At 40.7% G+C, this 21986-nt stretch overlaps 1 long non-coding RNA gene across 8 annotated transcripts in view; it reads right to left on the reverse strand.

The window, feature by feature from the left end:
• Window positions 1-21986, reverse strand: part of LOC116088441 — an 83248-nt gene that overhangs the window by 48458 nt on the left and 12804 nt on the right. For 7 of the 8 annotated variants that reach the window (XR_004117894.1, XR_004117889.1, XR_004117891.1 and 4 more), the window contains exon 3: window positions 20862-21214. The exons of the other annotated variant lie outside the window; for it this stretch is intronic. This is a non-coding gene — a long non-coding RNA (uncharacterized LOC116088441). The remainder of the gene's footprint in view (window positions 1-20861; window positions 21215-21986) is intronic. 8 annotated transcript variants of the gene reach the window in all.

Raw genomic sequence — 21986 nt, forward strand, 5'->3', positions numbered from 1 at the left:
ATCATGAAGGGATGTTGGATTTTGTCAAATGCTTTCTCAGCATCTAGTGAGATGATCATATGGTTTCTTTCCTTAAGTTTGTTTATGTAGTGAGTTTTATTGATGGATTTCTGTATATTGAATCATTCCTGCATCCCTGGGATGAAGATGGATAAAATTAGGAGGCTTTCAGAAAGATATTTGTTATCTTCTTAGTTTACTTTTTTTTTTTTTTGAGACAGCATCTCAAACTCTCTGTGTACACCAGGCTAGCCTTGAACTCACAGAGATCTACTTGCCTCTGACTCCTGGGTGCTTTGATCAAAGCTGTATATCACCACACTAAGTCTTTATTTTAAAGAGATAAATTATATAGTATTATAATCATGTCATTTTGAAGTCTCAGGATTTAACAATTTAGTAGATATATATTCATTGTTATTCTTAAATTTACTTTTTCATGTGATTATAATTTACCTTAAATGTAATTGTATCATTTATTTTAAATATTTTTTCTGTATGTACTATTTCTTTAATTATTCTCCCTCTTCCCAACAGAAAGTAATGTATTCATCATCCTGCACATATTACTCACAATTAAATATGAATTTAATGACTTGTAACTGTTGCAGAATTTATTCTGTAGTCTCTTATGCTTCTTGATTTTGTAACTAAAGAGGTCTTCATAGAAATTTATTTTAGTAAGATTTGTGGACTTCTTTATTTTCATTGATATGTAATGGAATGGACTTAATACTATTTAATACTATTAAATCAACTCATGCTCCATGTGTGGATGTAGCATTCTCACATTTTGTATCATATTATATCCTTAGAAGGAAGTATCTGCTGTTCTGATATCAGAACTGAAGTATGGAGGGTATGGTACAACCTTGCTCATAGGTTGAGAAATCATTTAATTACACAAACATCAATATTAAAAAGGAACTAAAAAGTTAAAACAGGAAATAATCAAGTAGTAAATAAAACACAAAGGGATACTAAAGATTTAAGTCCAAAATCTGGTTCTATAGGAAAAAATTAATGAAATAGACAAAATCTTGACCAAACTTGTGAACAAATAAATCAACAAGCTCAGCTCTGTGGTTCAGGAACAGAAAGTTTGGGCTCTGAGAATCCTAAAAGATATTGTCTAACTTTCTGTAAATAAATTTGAAATGGATAATTTCATAGTTAATATAACTTCCTAAGTAGATAGAAATCCTAAGTAGACCAATTAACAGAGAAATAATAGAGAAATGAGAATTCTCTACTATGAGTCTCAGTAGAGATCTAGAATTATTAAAACTTTATGGATAAATTAATTCTGATTAGTTTCTTAAAGCATAGTTTAAAATACAAATTCTCTTTGTTTATTTAAGAATTAGGAAAAATTTGCTTCTCAGAATAAAATTCCAGGCACATCTCTATCTTAGCCTCTTTGACCCACTATAGCAAAATGTCTCAGGACATGTATTTTATAGGGAGCCACATGATTCTTCTATGCTAGAGGGCAGGAGGGCCAAGATAAAGGTGTTTGGTGTCTGGAAAGGGTGCATTCTTCATAGAGAGTACCTTCTTGCTTTGGTCTCATGTGGGGAGGAAGGGCAAGCAGGCAACTCTAAGCTTCTTTTACCACGGCATCAATTCCCTCCATGAGGGCTCTGCCCTTGGAACATAAGCATCTCCCAGAGGTCTCATCTGTCAAGAGCCTGCCCTGCAGGGTAGGTTTCAACACAGCATTCATATAGCCACCAGTGAAAAACACATGAGAGGTTTGGTTAGAAGCAAGACAGGGCTGTCTACCTCTACAATATGCAGAAGATGGTAGGTAACTAATTTAGATGAAACAAATTAGAGGTATAATAGTTGGATAAGGAAGAAAAACTTCCTGTAGATAATTCAGTTATGACCTTGACAGCCCTGAATGATTGAAAATGACAGAAAAACCAAGCCCTTCCTGAGAGTGTTTTCAGAACTGGACTTTCCTAGAAGCAAAAAAATTAACAAAAGCAAGTACTTCTGTTCATAAATGGGTACTCCATGCTCAGCCACATTGAGCTATCCTAGTTTCCAGATTTCCAGAAAAACAGTTTGTGCAGTAGTTCTCAGAAAAATGTTGGTGGGAAAAATATTTGTTCAGCCCCACATAAAACCAAATACACTGAAACTAATAGAAAAGAAAGTGGGGAAAAGCCTTGAGCACATGGACACAGGGGAAAAATTTCCTGAACAGAACACCAATAGCATATGCTCTAAGATCAAGAATTGACAAATGGGACCTCATAAAATTGAAAAGCTTCTGTAAGGCAAAAGACACTGTCAATAAGACAAAACCGGCAACCAACAGATTTGGGAAAAGATCTTTAACAATCCTCTATCGGATAGAGGGCTAATATCCAATGTATACAAACAACTCAAGAAGTTAGACTCCAGAGAACCAAATAACCCTATTAAAAATAGGGTACAGAGCTAAACAAAGAGTTCTCAACTGAGGAATACCAAATGGCTGAGAAGTACCTAAAGAAATGTTCAACATCCTTAATCACCAGGGAAATGCAAATCAAAACAACATTGAGATTCCACCTCACTCCAGTCAGAATGGCTAAGACCAAAAACTCAGGTGACAGCAGATGCTGGCAAGGATGTGGAGAAAGAGGAACACTTCTTCATTCCTGGTGGGATTGCAAGCTGGTACAACCACTCTGGAAATCAGTTTGGTGGTTCCTCCAGAAATTGGACATAGTAATGCCTGAGGACCCAGCTATACCACTCCTGGGCATATACCCAGAAGATTCTCCAACATGCAATAAGGAAACATGCTCCACTAATTTCATAGTAGCCTTATTTATAATAGCCAGAAACTGGAAACAACCCAGATGCCCCTCAACAGATGAATGGATACAGAAAATGTGGTACATCTACACAATGGAGTACTACTCAGCTATTAAAAACAATGAATTTATGAAATTCTTGAGGAAATGGATGGATCTGGAGAATATCATCCTGAGTGAGATAACCCAATAACAAAAGAACACACATGGTATGCACTCTCTGATAAGTGGATATTAGCCCAGAAGCTCGGAATATCCAAAATACAATCCACAAACCACAAGAAACTCAAGAAGAAGGAAGACCAAAGTGTAGATACCTCAATCCTTAGAAGAGGGAACAAAATACCCATGGAAGGAATTGCAGAGACAAACTATGGAGCAGAGACTGAAGGAAGGACAATCCAGAGACTGCTTCACCTGGGAATCCTTCCCATATTCAGTCACCAAACCCAGATACTATTGTGGATGCCAGCAAGTGCTGGCTGACAGGAGCCTGATATAGCTGTCTCCTGAGAGACTCTGACAGTGCCCAACTAATACAGAAGTAGAGGCTCACAGCCATCCATTGGACTGAACACAGGGTCCCCATTGAAGGAGCTAGAGAGAGGACTCAAGGAGCTGAAGGGCTTGCAGCCCCTTAGGATGAACAACAATATTAACTAACTAGTACCCTCAGAGCTCCCAGGGACTAAAACACCAACCAAGGAGTACACATGGTGGGACTCATAGCTCCAGCAGCAGAGGATGCCCTAGTCGGTCATCAATGGGAGGAGAGGCCCTTGGCCCTGTGAAAGGTCTATGCCCCAGTGTAGGGGAATGCCAGGGCCAGGAAGCCGGAGAGGGTGGGCTGATGAGCAGGGGGAGAGGGGAGGGAACATTTTTTTCTTCTTTTGGAGGGAAAATGAGGAAAGGGGATATCATTTGAAATGTAAATAAAGAAAATATCTAATAAAAAATAAAATGTGAAAAGCAAAAAAAAATACTTGTTCAGTATGTGCATGTCTAAGATCAGATAAATTGAATATAAGACACTTAAATAATTTCCTTTCTTTCTTTCTTTCTTTCTTTCTTTCTTTTCTCTTTTTTCTTTTCTTTCCTTCTTTCTTTCACTCTTTCTTTCCTTCTTTATACTTAGCTATATATTATTCAATTGTACTCTTGCATAAAACATTATAAAACATTGCTGTTATAAAGTATAATGTCAGTCGGATTGTTTCTGTCTCACAGTCAATTAGTACTTTTTCTTGGGTCCCACAACTTGTCTTTTTCTTTTAAAATTTTAGTAGTTTCATTAGATAACATTTTCTTATTTAATTGTTTTAACTTATTTTCAGGCAGACAGAGATTCCCTTAAAATATAGAACTCCCGTGTATGTGTGTATGTATCTGTGCGTGTGTATGTGTCTCTGTGTGTATATGTCTGTGTGTGTATGTGTCTGTGTGTGTATGTATCTGTGTGTCTATGTGTCTCTGTGTGTATGTGTCTGTGTGTGTGTCTGTGTGTGTATGTGTCTGTGTATATGTGTCTGTGTGTGTCTGTATGCGTGTCTCTGTGTGTATGTGTCTGTGTGTGTCTGTGTATATGTGTCTGTGTGTGTTTATGTGGTGTGTATAATTATGCTTCTTTCTATGTGTCTAGAAACACTTTCAAATGTAGACCCTTGGTCTTCTCATAGCATGTTCTTTTTGGTTCTCAATTCTGTCTGCATACAACAGGTTCTTGAAGCTGCCAATGATCCAGGTCTACACAAGTCTCTTTATTCATAGTTTCTAGGTGTGCAGTTCTAGCCTTGACATTTTCAAAAAGCTCCTTGGTCATTTTCCTAGGATATCAATGTTGACATAGTTGTACCAGGGAGTTAGTTCATGGAAAAGATTGATTTTCAGTTCAGAGTCCCTCGGCCTCTCAAGATGGGTTTGAGAGCACACTGGTTGTCTACGTACGCTATGTAAGCATGCCTGCTACTCAGGCAGGCAGTGGGGAGGGCCATGAGCTAAATAATAAAATCTCTGAAAGAAGTTAAGGGAGAATGTTCCCAACTAGCCCCCTGCTCCCTCCCAGTTAGATAAGTACTTGCCACACAAGTGTTAGGACCTGGGTTAGATCTGGAACACATGCAGTGGTGGCGCACGCCTTTAATCCCAGCACTTGGGAGGCAGAGGCAGGTGGATTTCTGAGTTCGAGGACAGCCTGGTCTACAGAGTGAGTTCCAGGACAGCCAGGGCTACACAGAGAAACCCTGTCTCAAAAAAAAAATGCCAGTCATGCTACCATGTACCTGCAATCCCTGTGCTGGGGAGGTAGAAGCAGAGTCCTTAGAACTCAGTGGTCACCTATCCCAGGCTAATTGGAAAGCCTCAGATCCAGGGCAAGATCCTGTATCAGAAACCCAAGAAGGTGGGTAGGAGACACAGGAGAGCAAATTCTGTGAGTCTGAAGCGAGCCTGGCATACATAGACTGTTGCAGGCTAATCAGAACTAAATATTAAAACCTTATATCAACAAAGCAACCAACCAACAAACAACAAGATGGATGGCTCACAAGAAACAGCCTCCCTCTGTCTCTCTCTGTCTCTGTCTCTCTGTCTCTCTGTCTCTATCTCTCTCTCTCTGTGTGTGTGTGTGTGTGTGTGTGTGTGTATCTGATCTATCTATCTATATCCCATTGATCTGAGGCCTCGTCATCCATGCACATATACTTGTCTTTCATCACTGTCACTTGCACACACCTTTATACACACATGCACACACAGGTATACATACACGCTCTCACACACAAAGCCCTCATCATCAGCTGATAATTTGAGCCCTACTTTCATGAACTTCTCTGCCTCTCAGCCTAGGGGGGCTCCTTGTTTATGTACATGTACACACATATGTATACATATAAATTGTCTAGATGAATATGCTTCTTAATTTTTAATTATTTATAGTCTATATATACATATTTATATGCCTACTTATCCTTAAATTCATAGTCATATTTGGCATCAAAAACATTACTTTACAATATGCTTTCCTCCATACAGTATGAGAATCTTATCATGTTAAATTTACTCATAACAAAGCCATGACTTCCTTAGTCAGTATCTTGTTAGCCTTTTAGTTCATCCAAATATTTTGTATGCTGTGACTGGTACACATATACTTAATTATCTGCAAATATTTTCAGTCCTTTGCATCTAACTACAGACTTTCAGGATAGGCATTCAAGATGGTTGGTTGAGAAAGAAGCTGAACAGAAAATAAATCCTCACAGAAAGGCTAAGTGAAAAATAAGTCATCCTGGTACCTTCAATGGTTATTTCAGAATCTCTCTTGCTGGTAGAGTAACAGGAAAGACTCCTTAAAAGAAAACCACTTCTAGCACCAATAAAGTAACATAAAATAAAATAAAATGAAATAAAAAATACAAATAAAAATCTCTGACTTCAATGGAGACCTAACATCCAGCTTGGCAGAATAAATCATCTGGCCAAGGGGCCACTGCTAGGAAGGTGGGCTCACCTTTTAGCCATGCTAGAGAGATACGCAGAATAATTATTTCCTGTGTTAGCAGACTGGTCCACAGGTTCAGCAAGACTGCTTTCACAAATCAGCGCCAATTACTCATCCAACAATAAACTGCTGTTATTAGAGACTTCAGGCAATTAGGATATGTTAGCTGAATTTAAAAAGAGAATAAAGGTATATGGTTTTTGCTTTTGTTTTTCTTTCAAAGATGGTTAGCCTGCTGAGGGCCAGTATTTCATAAACTTCTCCCTCCTGTGACAGTTTTGCATATGTTTCTGTTTGCCCAACTCTGAGATTCCAGGGGTTTTCTAAGGCTCTCTACTCCTTAGTGAAAATCATGAATTAGTCAACCAGGTTGGATTGTAAGTCCAGCTCCCACCAATGAGGTAAGAACTGTGTTAGAACACAAAGTACATTTCCTGCCTATGTATGCTAGCTAAGCTGCTTTGAGTAACCACACACCTTTTTGTAGAAGTCAACTGCTTTGCCAAGTTTCTCAAGCTATGTTTAAAATGTGTTCCTGTATGTTATACCTACAATATTCTTTCCAAGACCCCTGTCCACCCCAACATGTGTCTAGGTATCCCTTGTCTTACCCAGTCAGTCTACTCAGGCTGAAGTTCCCCTTGAGCCATATTGTCATATTGTCATTTGAGTCATATGACAATTTCTGAGCCAGTCCCTGGCAAGATGAATAAACTTACCCATAAAGTTGCTAAGTCCTGAAATTTCAATACTCTGTTTCTTGTAAACTAGAATGAACCAACTCCATCAAATCTCTGTAAGATATGTGTAGTATAAACTTGGTGCTAAAGAGTTGTTAAAAGCTGGAGTGAAGTAAGCAGGCACTATACTTACTTTGCAGGACCTTTCACGCTGCCACTTTGAAGATTCTGGGGAGTTGACTTGAGGGTGATTCTTGCTCAACAAATGTTTGTCAAGCCAGCCCATTGACTATGTTTTATAGGAAAGTCACCTAGATATCAAATAATTCTCTAAACAGACCCTTACTTTGGCCTTTTATAATTTTATTTAACTCTAAGAACCAGCTCCTCTCCCATTAATAGACTTGTAATAAACCTATTTTTTTTTCTTAGAAAACTAAGAAGTGGCTGGATTTGTTTGAGATCTACTTATGATTAAAACTGAGTAATTTGGGGAACAGGAATGGGCTCAAAATAATTCGGTAGTCACCATTTTCCTACTTTGAAACATGGTCAGGATGTTAAAGACAAGTCAGGTAGCAAAGGAAGAAAGCACCACTCCATCTGAGATGTCTGGGCCAGACAAACTTTAACCTCCATCAAGAGGGGGAGCTTGGAGGGCAAAGCACAGGGAAACAGGACATGCATTTGGGATTTATTCTAGCTTGGGAGGAGGCTGTGTGTTTTCCCCACTAGCTAGGATCTGATTTTAGTCTTATTCATTTGGTTAGACTGAAAGAGCTCGTTGCTGGATTGTCCTTCCTTCAGTCTCAGCTCCATAGTTAGTCTCTACAACTCCTTCCATGGGAGTTTGTTCCCTCTTTTAAGAAGGAACCAAGTATCCACACTTAGGTCTTCCTTTTTCTTGAGTTTCTTGTGGTTTGTGTATTGTACTTTGTGTATTCTGATCTTCTGGGTTAGTATCCACTTAATCCTTCCCATATTCAATCATCAAATCCATGCACTATTGTGGATGCCGGCAAGTGCTGGATGACAGGAGCCTGATATAGCTGTCTCCTGAGAGGCTCTGATAGTACCCGACTAATACGGAACTAGAGGTTCACATTGGACTGAGTACAGGGTCCCCAGTGAAGGAGCTAGAGAAAGGACCCAAAGAGCTGAAGGACTTGCAGCCTCTTAGGACGAACAACAATATGAGGGTACCTAGTACCCTCAGAGCTCTCAGGGACTAATCCACCAACCAAAGAGTACACATGGTGGGATTAATGGCTCCAGCAGCATATGTACAGCAGAGGATGGCCAAGTCGGTCATCAATGGGAGGAGAGGCCCTTGGCCCTGTGAAGGTTCTATGCCCCAGTGTAGGGGAATGCAAGGGCCAGTAAGCAGGAGAGGGTGGGTTGGTGAGCAGGGGGGAAGGGGGAGGGAACAGGGGTTTGCTTTTGTTTTTGTTTTTGTTTTTCGAGACAAGGTTTCTCTGTATAGCCCTGGCTGTCCTGGAACTCACTCTGTAGACCAGGCTGGCCTCAAACTCAGAAATCTGCCTGGCTTTGCCTCCCAAGTGCTGGGATTAAAGGCGTGTGCCACCACTGCCTGGCTGTTTTTGTTTTTGTTTTTTATTTTAATTTTTTTCTTTTTTTGGAGGAGAATCTGGGAAAGGAGATACTGTATGACATGTAAATAAATAAAACATCTAATAAAAAAAGAATATTATAGGTCATAAAAATAAAGAAAAGGGGGACTGGAGAGATGGCTCAATGGTTTAGAGCACTGACTGCTCTTCCAGAGGTCCTGAGTTCAATTCCCAGCAACCACATGGTGGCTCACAACCATCTATAATGGGGTCTGGTGCCTTCTTCTGGTGTGTCTGAAGAGAGTAATGGTGTACTTATATATAAAATAAATAAATAAATCTTAAAAAAAAAAAGCCACATAAAAAAAAATAAAGAAAAGGATTGCCACACAGGAAATGGAGGAAGAGTGGGGAAAAGAGGTCACTGCTCTGAGGAGGAAAAGGGTCACGGGTCCCGAGCACTACATTCCTAGAATAGAGCAGTGGGCTTTGTATAAACAAAAGTTTTACTGAATGGAGAAAATTAAAATATTCTTTTAAAAGTCCGACCAGATGGGGGAACAAAAAGATTTTTAATTATTTGTCCTAAAAACACATTATTATAGTATTTGATAGAAAAGACTCATCTTTGATAATTTTTTACAGGGAGAATCTTTCCAGGAAACATGCTGTGGAATATATCAAGAATGGACACTTTACAGGCAAACTGGCGAAGAAGTGTTTCCAGAGTAAATGGATGTGTATAAACCTAGTTGCCACTTACTGTATTTAGCATCCTGAGTGGAGAATTCCTGGCCGAAATAGAACATGCTTTGTAAACATGATTAACACAATCCTGAGGTATGTTCTCTCATTTTAGAAGTAAGAGTTACATTTTCACAGGCACTGCTGGTTTCTGATTCTTTTTTTTTTTTTTTTTTGGTTTTCGAGACAGGGTTTCTCTGTGTAGCCCTGGCTGTCCTGCAACTCACTCTGTAGACCAGGCTGGCCTCGAACTCAGAAATCCGCCTGCCTCTGCCTCCCAAGTGCTGGGATTAAAGGTGTGCGCCACCACTGCCCGGCCTGATTCTTTTTCTTTACCCCACATCCCCACACCTCTGGTGAGGTACGGCAGGAGTCTTTGACTTTGGAGTGAAATGGCCTTTCAATGAAATCCACCAGGTCCTCAGATCTCTACTCATGAGGGTGTATGTCTTCAAAATCAAAACCTCAAAGCTTGTGGCCAAAGACTACAATTTCCCTGAAGGCACATCTGGACATTCCCTGAAGGCACATCTGGACATGGTCTTACTATTGCTGACAGAAAACTAAGACTTAAGAATTTTAGTGAATGAGTCGAGGCCACCAGTTTCACGGCTAGCAGACGGAGGCCACTGAGCACATCCCTCTCTCTCAGGCTGGCAGCTCCCTCCTTGTCTTGTTGCCTTTCCTCTGAACTGACTGGTGCTGGTTAACTCAGGTGCTTTGGAGAAGGTCAACACAACCCTTCTCCAGCGTGGTTCTGCTTTTCCTCCTCCACTCCTCGAACTCTAGTCATGCACCTGAAAGCAGATACTGGAAGGAGGCCCCCTCAATTCTCCCATTGCCATGAAGGTCACTGATTTATCTCTGTAGGTCAGTACCTTCCAAGTAAAGAATGATTATTAATATCCCCTCATTGCTTTCTGAATAGATTATTATGAACTCTTCAGCTGCCTATGAGCCAAGGCACTGCAGAGGTGACTCAGCAGGAGCTCTGAGGCGGACTTAAGATTTAAGATAAGAGGCGGTTTACTGCTTTATCCAGCTTGACACTGGAGAGAACATTAAGACTGGTGATTAATCATTTCAGAATTTCTCACCTGCATAAGAATTGGGGGATGGGGGAAGAGGGGAGCTTTGTTAGACTACAGATCCCCGTCGCTGTGAGACTGCAGAGTTTTCTCAGGCATCTTTGACCAAATACTAAGGAAGAGGCTGACCTTCCCATGACCTTGAACAAAGGCTTCTGTGGGTCTCATTTGTAAAATGTTGTTCTTGAAGGCTGTATTGTTGGAAAGCACACTTAGGATTGATTGTCTTATCACAGAAATGGATGTGAAGGAGGCCCAATAGTCGTGCCTTCAGTTTTACTATATTACAACACACACACACACACACACACACACACACACACACACACACACACACACACGCATTCATGGACACACACTGCCAGAACAACAGCAGCAGCAGCAACAACAACAAACCATCATGCATACGTGCATTTTCATCATAAACTATCTCATTAAAGTATATTCTTCTCTTGCCACGTGATTCTGGCAGCGACAGGCATTCATGACAAGAGTTCTGCTCCTTCAGAGCCTGTTGGACATGGAGCAGGACACAGAGGAATCCAGAAGCTGCTCTGAATGAATTCACGGGTCTTGCACCCACACACTAGCTAGTTGAAAATAAGTAAGTAAATAAAATACATAAATAAAGCACAGAGGTATCAGGTACCACAGGACAAGTTACAGGCGTTGCTTGATGGGTGCAGGGGATGTGCTCCTAAGATGTCAGGGGGCCTTGGTCTGCTCTGAGCAGGTCATGGGTTTCAGTTCGGTATGCCAGGTGCAGGTGTTTCCAGAGGCTTCTGCTGTCAGGAGTAACATGTCCTATTGTTGACATGGGCCACAAGTGATAGCAGAATTCTCACTCTGCATGTGCTTACTGACAAATGCCACTTTTTTTCTCTCCTTACGAATAGTTCCATGGCCAAAAGTTTGGTGCCTGCTATTTAAACCTACCCACAAGTCAGTGCCCTGACAGCTAGGGAACAAGAGGTGGCCAACATGAAGGCACACTGCATTGCAGCTTTTCCAGATAGATAAAATGTCCTCTTTAATAACTTTGACTATAAAATTTTGTCATTTTACTTAACTTTAATGTTCCCTTCTGCTTGGGTAGTACTCTGTGACCTCTTTTTTTACCCCTACCCCCCACCCCAGAGCTCCTGGATAGATGTTTTAATAGAAACCCCTCCACTCAAAAATGAAAAAAATCCTTTCTTGTCTGCCAATGGAAATCCATTGCTTTAAGGAAAGCATGTGGTAGAGCCAGCAGGCAGGAACTTGGACTTAAGTGATTGAAAGCTTGCACTAAGCTTTTCCAGCCTGTGTTTTCTGGCTGATGAGCTTTTCGGAGTGTAGTCTCTGTGCTCCAAGCCCGCACATAGAACTGTTGTTTTCTTATTCAGAATGCCAGCATAAGGGTTTATGGGACTTCACATTGGTCCTCAAAGGCACTGTTTGCTTTTGTTCTTGTAACTAAGGGTACATTTCACTCATAATAAATAACAAAGAAGCAGCTCACAAGAGAACTGAAGTTACTACATCTTGCTCCAAGAAATATTTTTACAGAGTCTAAGTGTCAGCTTTCAGTTGCTTTATAACAAATATCCACAGAGTTTCAAAATCCTTAAGGGGTGGTTTGAGGAAGCTCGTCTGCTTTCCGATGATCTCCAGAAAAGAACCCAGACATGGGAAGCAAAGGGAGTTTCTGTCAAATATAAAATCCCTAGTTTGTGTGTTCCAGAATCCCAAAGCACCTACTTGTGAAATGATGATCTAACAGGAGGAAGATGGTAGCCTGCTTCTCCTTTCTGTCTGAAGGGAATTTACTTTCCCCAGGGTCGTAAATTTCTGGCTAAGTGTTTTATAATAAGGACAAAGAAGTGTGAAGCACTATAAGTCTGAGGTTTTAGTATCTAAGCAACACTCACACAGGCCTCTTTTTAAAAGAACTGTGAACTTGAATTTGAACTCTGTAGGAGCTATAATAGTGAGGCAGGATAGCTGACTGGCAAACAGGTGACAGCTCCTTTGATAGCACTAAGCAGGCTTAGTAGCACAAATTGCCTTACTGGCTGCCACAGCTCCATCTTCTCCATGTCCTGAATGGCAAGAGAACAGTTCCCAAAAGACACTTAGTAGAAACACAAAAGCCTGAGTTTTAGAATGGAGAGGGAATGCTTACAGTTTTCTTTCCTCTCTAACCCACTTCACTGGAGGAGAGTGGAAAGTTCCGTTCCGATTCTATCAAGAGTGATGGAATGTTCTGATTCGAGACTCATCTCGGAATCCCTGCCACCCCATCTATCACTTCGGGGACCCGCACTATAATTAGTACGGCATGCCAATGTTCCTCAATCACATGGTTGAAATTAATATCTGGTATTTATGTCAGTCTCAATCAAATGGATAAAAGAGATGTGAAAGTCTTAGAGGGTTACTTTTGTTTTGTTTTTGGTTGTTTGTTTGATTTTACAACATTTCAATTTTCTGGACTAAGGAAATAAAATACATTTAACCCAAGTATTCCTGATCACAGTTGTCACAGCTGAGCCGATGATAACTTAATAATTGTCTGCAGAGTAAGTAGAATAAATAGAAATCAATGCACATTCTAATCGTGCTTATGATGCACATAGAATGTAAATACAAAGCTGTTTCTTAGGTGAAACATGCTTCCCCATCCCACTCCCAAGAATCCACCCTCTAGGACACATCTTGCTTTTGTAGTGAACTCTGAGAGGTCAAACATCTTCTCTTATTTTTACTACAAAAGGGGCATAGCAAATGAATCTCTAGAATTGGGGGGAAGTAATTATTTTCAAAGCAATGTATTCCATTTTCTAAGACTGACGGGACTAGAACATTGTGAAGACAGTGTTCCAGTGTCAGGTTAGGCTCTTCGGTTTTACCAGCAAGTAGCATCTTCGTTGTCTGCAGTGCACACTCGGTATGTGTGTGGCAGCGAATAGTTGCAGGGTCAGCTACTGTGTGTGTAGTCACATCTCCCATTAAAAACAAGCTGTTTCTGTTTTCTAAGTAGTAGCTACCTTGGAGCTAGATACAACTTTCCAACTCACAAGCTATCCATTGGGAGCATTATGGGCAGAATTTAAAAATTAAAGCTGTAAGTAGATCTTAGGAGATGGTTTTCAGAACCTGTTGATGAGGTCCATTTGGAATTTTCTGGAAGTGTCACATTATCCTCTTCTAGACTCTGAAGAGTAACTGGAGTAGATTAAGTCGCAAGAGGAAAAGCTGTTGTATAGCTCTCCAGAGCCAACTGGCTTCAGGTGCCTCACCAGCATTTCTGAAGCCAGTTCCTAGGACCATCCAAGGATGCTCTTTTTTGCCACCAGGCCCTTCTGCATGTTATTCCCTTTGATTAGAATACTCTCCACGTGGTTGGACCAGTTTGCAAACCCACCAGCAATGGAGGAGTGTTCCTCTTTCTCCACATCCTCGACAACATGTGTTGTCATCTGAGGTTTTTGATCTTAGCCATTCTGATTGGTGTAAGGTGGAATCTCAGGGTCATTTTGATTTGCATTTCCCTAATCACTAAGGACTTAATCACTAATCACTAATAACATTTCTTTAAGTGCTTCCTGGCCATTTGAGATTCCTCTGTCATGAATTCTCAGTTTAGATCTATACCCCATTTTTTGATTAGGTTGTTCAGTTTTGGGGGATTAGCTTCTTGAGTTCTTGATATATTTTGGATATTAGCACTCTAGCAGATGTGGAGTTAGTGAAGATTTTTTCCCCCAACCTGTAGGTTGCCGCTTTGTCCTATTGACTATGTCCTTTTCCTTACAGAGGCTTCTCATTTTCATGAGGTCCCACTTATCAATTCTTGATCTTAGAGCCTGAGCCATTGATGTTCTGTTTAGGTCCTCCCTTGCCCCCATGCCAATGAGTTTCAGAGTCTTCCCCACTTTCTCTTCTATTAGATTCAGTGTATCTGGTTTCATATTGAGGTCCTTGATCCACTTGGACTTGAGCTTTGTGCAAGGTGATAAATATAGATCTATTTTCATTTTTCTACATACAGATTGCCCGTTAAACCAGCGCTATTTATTGAGGATGCTTTCTTTTTTCCATTGTATATTTTTGAATTTTTTTGTCAAAGAGCAAGTATGCATAAGTGTGTGTGTTTATTTCTGGGTTTTCAATTCTATTCCATTGATCAAGCTGTCTATCTCTGTACCAACACCATGCAGTTTTTATTGCTCTGTAGTACAGCTTCAGGTCAGGGATGGTGATTTCTCCAGAAGTTCTTTTCTTGTTAAGAATTGTTTTCACTATGTTATTTTGTTTGTTTGTTTTGTTTTTCCATATGAAATTGAGAATTGCTCTTTCCATGTTTGTGAAGAATTATGTTAGAATTTTGATAGGGATTGCATTGAATCTGTAGATTGCTTTTGGTCAGATGACCAGTTTTGCTATGTTAATCCTACCAATCCATGAGCATGGGAGATCTCCTCATTTTCTGAGGTCCTCTTCGATTTCTTTCTTAAGAGACTTGAAGTTCTTGTCATACAGATCTTTCATTTGTTTGGTTAAAGTCACACCAAGACATTTTTATATTATTTGTGACTATTGTGAAGGGTGTTTCCCTATCTTCTTTCTCAGTTTGTTGATCATTTGTATAAAGGAAGGCTACTAATCTGTTTGAGTTAATTTTATATCCTATCACTCTGATGAACCTGTTTATCAGCTATAGAAGCTCTCTGGTAGAATTTTTGGGGTTGCCTATGTATACTATCATATCATCTCCAAATAGTGATATGTTGACTTCTTCCTTCCCAATTCTATCACCTTGATCTCATTTTGTTGTCTTATTTTTCTAGCTAGAACTTCGAGTACTATATTGAATAAATGCAGAGACAGTGGATAACCTTGTCTTGCCCCTGAATTTAGTGGGATTGCTTTAGTATCTCTCAATTTAAATTAATATTAGCTTTTGGTTTGTGGTGTATTGCTTTTATTATGTTTAGGTAGGGGCCTTGAATTCCTGATCTCTCCAAGACTTTTAACATGAAGGGGTGTTGTATTTTGTTAAAGGCTTTTTCAGCATCTAATGAGATGATCATGTGACTTTTTTCCTTGAGTTTGTTTACATAGTATATTACATTAATGTATTTTCATATATTGAACCATCACTGCATCCATGGGATGAAGCCTACTTGATTGTGGTGAATGCTAGTGAGGGTGTGGAAAAAGAAGAACACTCCTCCATCGCTTATGGAATGGCAAATTGGTACAATCACTCTGGAAATTAATCTGGTGGTTCCTCAGAAAATTGGAAATAGTTCTACCTGAAGACCCAACTATTCCACTCTTGGGGATATACCCAAAAGATGCCCCACCATGCCACAAGGACACATGCTCCACTATGTTCATAGTAGCCTTATTTGTAATAGCCAGAAGCTGGAAACAACCTAGATGTCCCACAACTGAAGAGTGGATACAGAAAATGTGGTTCATTTATACAATGGAATACCATTCAGCTATTAAGAATGACGACATCACGAGTTTTGCAAGCAAATGGATGGAACTAGAAAATATCATCCTGAGTGAGGTAACTCGGACCCAGAAGGACATGCATGGTACGTACTCACTAATAAGGGGATATTAGCCAAAAGTACAAAATACCTAAGATACAATCCACAGAACTCAAGAAGTTTAACAAGCAGAAGGACCCAAGTGAGTATGCTTCAATCCCACTTGAGAGGGTGAAAAAAGCAGTCATAGGAGGCAGAGGGAGGAGGAATCTTGGTGGGAGAAGGGAGGAAGAGAGGAAAGGGGGAACATGATGGGGTATTGAAGTGGGGAGACAGGAGAGAAGCCCTGAGGGCCAGCAGAATGAGTGTAAATATGTAACCTTGGGGTGTGGGAGGTGGGGGGGACCCTCTAGAATGTACCAATGACCTGGGAGGTGAAAGACTCTCTGGACTCAAAGAGTTGGATCTTAGATGAAATGTCCACCAGTGAGGAGAGACAGCTGGTAGAGTTTACCTCCAGTAGAAAGACAGGGCATCAAGTCACCACTTGATGGTGACAGGGTTACTAATCCACAGTCAAAAACTCTGACCCATAACTGTTTCTATCTAAAAGAACTGTAGGGACAAAAATGGAGAAGAGACTGAAGGAAAGGCTGTCCTGTGACAGGCCAAATTGGGATCCATCTTGAAGAGAGGCTCCAAGGCCTGACACTATTACTGATGCTCCTAGCATGGCTGTCCTCCAAGAGGCCCAACAAGCAGTTGACTGAGGCAGAAGCAGATATTTCCACTCAACCATTGGACTGAAGTCCAGTACCCCTAAGGCTGAATTAAGGGAAGGCTCAAAGAAGCTGGAGGAGGGTGACCACATAGGAAGACCACCAGTCTCAACCAATCTGGACCCCTGAGATCTCTCAGATCCCGAGTCACCAACCGGGCAGCATACACTAGCTGGTCTGAGGGCCACAACACATATACAGCAGAGGACTGCCTGGTCTAGCCTCAGTGGGAAAAGAAGTGCCTAACTCTTGAAAGACTTGAGGACCCAAGGAGTGGGGAGTCCTGGTGGGGGCACAGGGGATCCTCTTGTAGACAGGGGGAAGATGAATGGGATGAGGAAGTGTGGGAGGGTGAACCAGGAGGTGGACATGGACTAAAGTATTTAAAAAAGTATTAAAAAGATGATGAATTAATTAAATGCTCCCCTGACCTTGAGAGTTTACTGCAATGTGAAGGATTCTTTGGATCTTTTAAAAGGGCCTTTTCAAACTTCCTTAGTGATCTTGTATCATAGTTTTCTTTCATATTTAGAATATTAACATCTAACTTTCTTTACTATATGCTCCACCAAGGGTAGAGATGATGTTTGATTTGATTTCTCAGTGTATCCCTAATACTGTATTTAAAGTCAGCCCCCTGCGAAAAGGCTGATTAAGTGATTAACTTTTCCTGCAAGCCAATAGAGTGCAACCCTAATAGTGTAACAGCGAACCCCGAGGGAAGCTAGTGTGCCAGCTAAGGAAGGTGTTCCTCTCATTGCACCCATATGTACTAAGGAAGAAGAGCAAGTGTAAGATGTGTTCTGAAGTCAGACCCAGTGTGGAGCGGGAACTGAGTGTCTGGACTTACAAAGGCATAGTGGGAACAGATTGTTTCAAGTTTAGCGTCTGTTAAGGAGTTTGAACATTTTTCTAGGCAGTGAGGAGCTTTTGAAAGACTATTAGGCGGCAGAATAACAGTCCCATCTGTGTTTTAGATATAACGTTGGCAGCAGTGTGGCAGGCAGTAGACCTAAAGATAGGAGTGTAAGTAAAGTGTTCACTGCTTTCCCTATTTGCACAGTAACCCATTTTTTTTGTCTTGACACACATCCTTTCTGTGCAAGAAAATCCCTAAGCTTAAAGCAACATATACTTCTCCTATATGAAGGACAGAAGGGCAATGTGTCCACAGCCACTGAATTATACCGTGTGCCATGTGTCATATTCAATATTATAAAATAATTTAACTGAAGTGTTTGGTTATATGTGGAACTGTAAAATTCAGACATTCTTAGAAAAAAGGTTAACAGAACAGTACAGCTAAGTAGCATAGGAAATCCAGGTTATAAACTGCCCAGAACAAGTAGACTAATTTGGGGAAAATGATCATCAAAGTCTTACAAATAACAAGTCTGAACATCTATACTTGAACTTGGTAATATTAGACACCTAGCAAAATGACATCATCTAGAAGTTAAGGGCATGTGTAATAAGAGCCTACTATGTGCCAGCTGTTGTTTCAACATGAGTAGCCTGTTGGATGCTCATAGCTTACTGACATCTGCTCCACTTTACAAATAAAAGTGGAAGTATAAAAAGAATAACTTCCCTAGTGTTTCATAAAGAATAGTGATAGAGGTGGAGTCGAGCTAGGCAGTCTGGCTCCAAGCACACTTAGCAATTATTTCTCTGTGTCACCACAGAGCTATCTTCTGCTTGGAAAATTCTCTTACATCATCATACTCTAAGGCCCAAGCCTGGAAGCCAGAGAGAATGAGGGGTGGTAAAGAAAAGGAGAGGACCACAGGCAACTGTGCAAGGAGACAGGCACCTGCTTGGTCTCAAGGACATATTTATATGAAATTACATGAAAGTGGCAATTTGCCGAAAATAGTTATACAATGGATTATATCATTGGCACATTTTCTAATTCACGTCTCCCCAGGAATCCTTGAGACCCATATTTGGCTGACTCCATGTTGTCTGCACCTTTATGTGACTCTCAGAGCCTTTCATTCCCTTCAAATACAAGTCTTCTCTGTTTTTATTATCAGTGAAAGAGAAAGTATCAATGAAACCATGTTTGTATTTGACTGGCACAGAAACATTAAATTTTGATAGTGATAACCTTAGAAACTGGTTCAGTGTTGTCATGACCTGAGTCGTTAAAAGGTAAAGGAAGGCTAGGCAGTGGTGGCGCACGCCTTTAATCCCAGCACTTGGGAGGCAGAGGCAGGTGGATTTCTGAGTTCGAGGCCAGCCTGGTCTACAGAGTGAGTTCTAGGACAGCCAGGGCTATACAGAGAAACCATGTCTCAAAAAAACCAACCAACCAACCAACCAAACAAACAAACAATAAAAAAAAAAGGGTAGAGGAAGTGCAGATGGTTAGGAATCCCAACTCAAAGTGTCTGAAGAGGTCTCAGCTAGCGCAGAACTCTTTTCTATGCTAGTTGTTGTCTTAGGACAGAGGTTCTCAACCTTCTGAGACCCTTTAATACAGCTCCTCATGTTGTGGTGACCCCCACTGTAAGAGTGGTTCTAAGGCTGACTTCCTGTTCCCCAATTGGTTCTTGATCTGCCAGTAAAGAAGCCATGGGCCAATTGGAAGGCAGAAGGGATAGGTGGGACTTCCAGGTCCTTGGAGGCAAGCAGAGAGATGCAAGGGAAGAGAGGAGAGAGAGTATACTCAGACATACTCTGTAGAGAGAAAAACCAAGCAGCCATGTGAGATCTCAGGAGGAACAGCGGCCTGTGGCCACTCCTACAGGCAGGCACTTGAGGATGGATAGCCTGGACTAGATGTAACTGAGCAACTAAACTTGAGGGCAGGTGGAGAGGTACAGAGATAAGAGTGCTGATGAAGGCATGCTTTTTTTAGGCAGGAGTTAAGTAGTGCCCAGCAATTGTGCCAAAAGGGTAAATTGAAATTGAAATGTGTCTGTGTCTTTTATCCATGGATTCAAGGGAAGTTGGGTGGGGGCTGGTAGTGGGTAGTGGGGCCTGCTCCTGGAGCTTAGGTGGGGGTAGCAGAAGCTACACTCAACATTCAACCATAACACTATTTTCATTGTTACTTCTTAACTGTAATTTTGCTACTGTTAGGAATCATATTATAAATATATATGCTTTCTGATGGTGTTAGGTGACCCTAGTAAAAGAGTCATTCAGGCCCCCAAAGGGGTCATAACCCACAGGTTAAGAAACTTGGTCTTAGAGTTGATTATGACATCACAGGAAATGTATTTTTTTCTGGAGAAGGGGTGTTTAGGTTTTCATTTCTTGCTTTGCTCCTAGACTGTGAGTCATTCGGTAAAAACACATGTCTGTGTTTCCTGGCACCTCATGTTCAGCTACTACTCTATAGGAACTGATATGGGATACATCTGAATTGAGTTTTATATAACGTTCTTTCCTGGTACTTGTTCTAAAATCTACTCTTATAACGATCCTGCCAAACTTTTGGTGATTTTGATGTGGTAATATTCGGTTATTGTAATAAACTAAGAGAAATATGAATGCTAAAAAGCATGAGCTATTTGATAAAGCCCATAAAAGCTTAAGAATGAGATGATTTGAAACAGTTACATATTAATAATAGTCATTTGGACAGTATTTTCAAAGGAGATATTTTCTCTTGATCCATAATTTGGTGCCTGACTTCACTGACTGAGATGACTAAATGTCATCTGAAGAGATCAACGGAATCTATGGGTACACTGTATTCTCGAGTTACTGACTTCAACGACCTCAGAGATGTTGTGCTTCACGTCCTTCCCCCACTCTTCCCTTCTGACCAACAACAGGCACAAGGACACTGAAGACCCTGGACTTTGTGAACTCCCATCCTTCTGGGATCGGAAGTTAAGGAGTAATCCAGGCCTTTCTATTGTTTTCTTCTCTGAGCCACTAGTACTTCCTGCTATCTTTTATTTTTCTATTGTCAAGCAGAGACTTGGGTTTAGGAAACCATTTCTCTACTGTGAGGAAAATCACAAAGTGGCTGACAAAAGTCTCATGAGGCAGTGTGAGAATGCCCGCCTCTACACTGCCCTCTGCTGGCAATCTCCTCTCAACCAAGCCTCTCTTCTAGCAAATTCTTAGGACCAAATTCCTTACTTATTTTTGTGCTTAGAGCTGTGAGTAATAGGAAATATAGTTAAATTAGATTCACTTGTAGTTACAACGCTTAAAAATATTTATTTATTTACTTACTTACTGCTTTGTTAGGTTGCCTTGGGCTTTGTCCCTTGTATGCCAATCTTACTTTTATACTGCCTGTAGTGTTAACTGACTGAATCAGCTTACAGTGTCACAGCAAAACATATTATCCAGAAAGAAAAATGGTTCCTTTCATTTTGGATTACCAAGTAAAGGCCATCAAGTAAAGTCCTACACATTCTACCAATACAAAGGACAATCAAGGTCAGAAGGAGGGCATCACACCCAGAAAGCTTCCAGCTTGTGCCCAGAGCCAGGGGTGGGACAGTGTCCAGACTTGGTGCTTCGTGATGAATGGCAAGTAAAAAGGATGTGAAACAGCTGGGGCTTCAAGGTCCTCAGGATAAAATCCTACAGAGAAGAAAAGTAGTCAGATAGATTAAAATATTAAGAATGTTATAGGGCTCTACCCTATTTGAGGATTAGGTCTTGTCTGACCTTTCCGACAACCTCCATGCACAGTGTGATGATTGCCTAGCTGTGGTATTTGCTCACTCTCTGGGAAGAGACTGGAAGACATTTTGTAATTGATATTTCCTTCTTGGCCACAGGGCTGAGGAAGAACATGTCTCCACTGGGAACAGGGAGCTTAATGGGTACAAACAGCACATTTTTCTGCCCTTCAATGAAGAGCTGAGCTTTCTCAGCAGCGCTAGGAGAAGGACATATGTGACTCACCTTTAAATATATTATTTGGACATCAACTTACCAAGTACAAAACCTGTACTATTTTTTCATATACACTTCATAAAATATGTAAAAATGTCCGTTCTTAGCACAATGTCTATCTACCACATCTCTCTCTCTCCCACAGCATATAAACAAAGCAGTCCTCAAATGCTGGAGACACTGGATTATCACCTATTCCTTTAAAATCCCATACTGCTCCAAAGAATTATGAACACCATGCAAACTTTCATAAATCAAACCCCAAGATCCTCGCTGAGTGCTTCGGGGTAAAGCCTAGAGACTATTTTTTAAAGCCTGTCTCAAGTAATTATCATAATAGTAGCTCCTTTTGGAAACTACTTAGACAAATGCACTGTTTTCTCCATGCCAACACATTCATAGCCCCTTACATGGGTAGGAACACTGCTCTGCTCAATCAAGGACATCAATATGC

The sequence above is a fragment of the Mastomys coucha genome, unplaced genomic scaffold (assembly GCF_008632895.1).
Source record: "Mastomys coucha isolate ucsf_1 unplaced genomic scaffold, UCSF_Mcou_1 pScaffold14, whole genome shotgun sequence".
NCBI classification, from domain to species: Eukaryota; Metazoa; Chordata; class Mammalia; order Rodentia; family Muridae; genus Mastomys; species Mastomys coucha.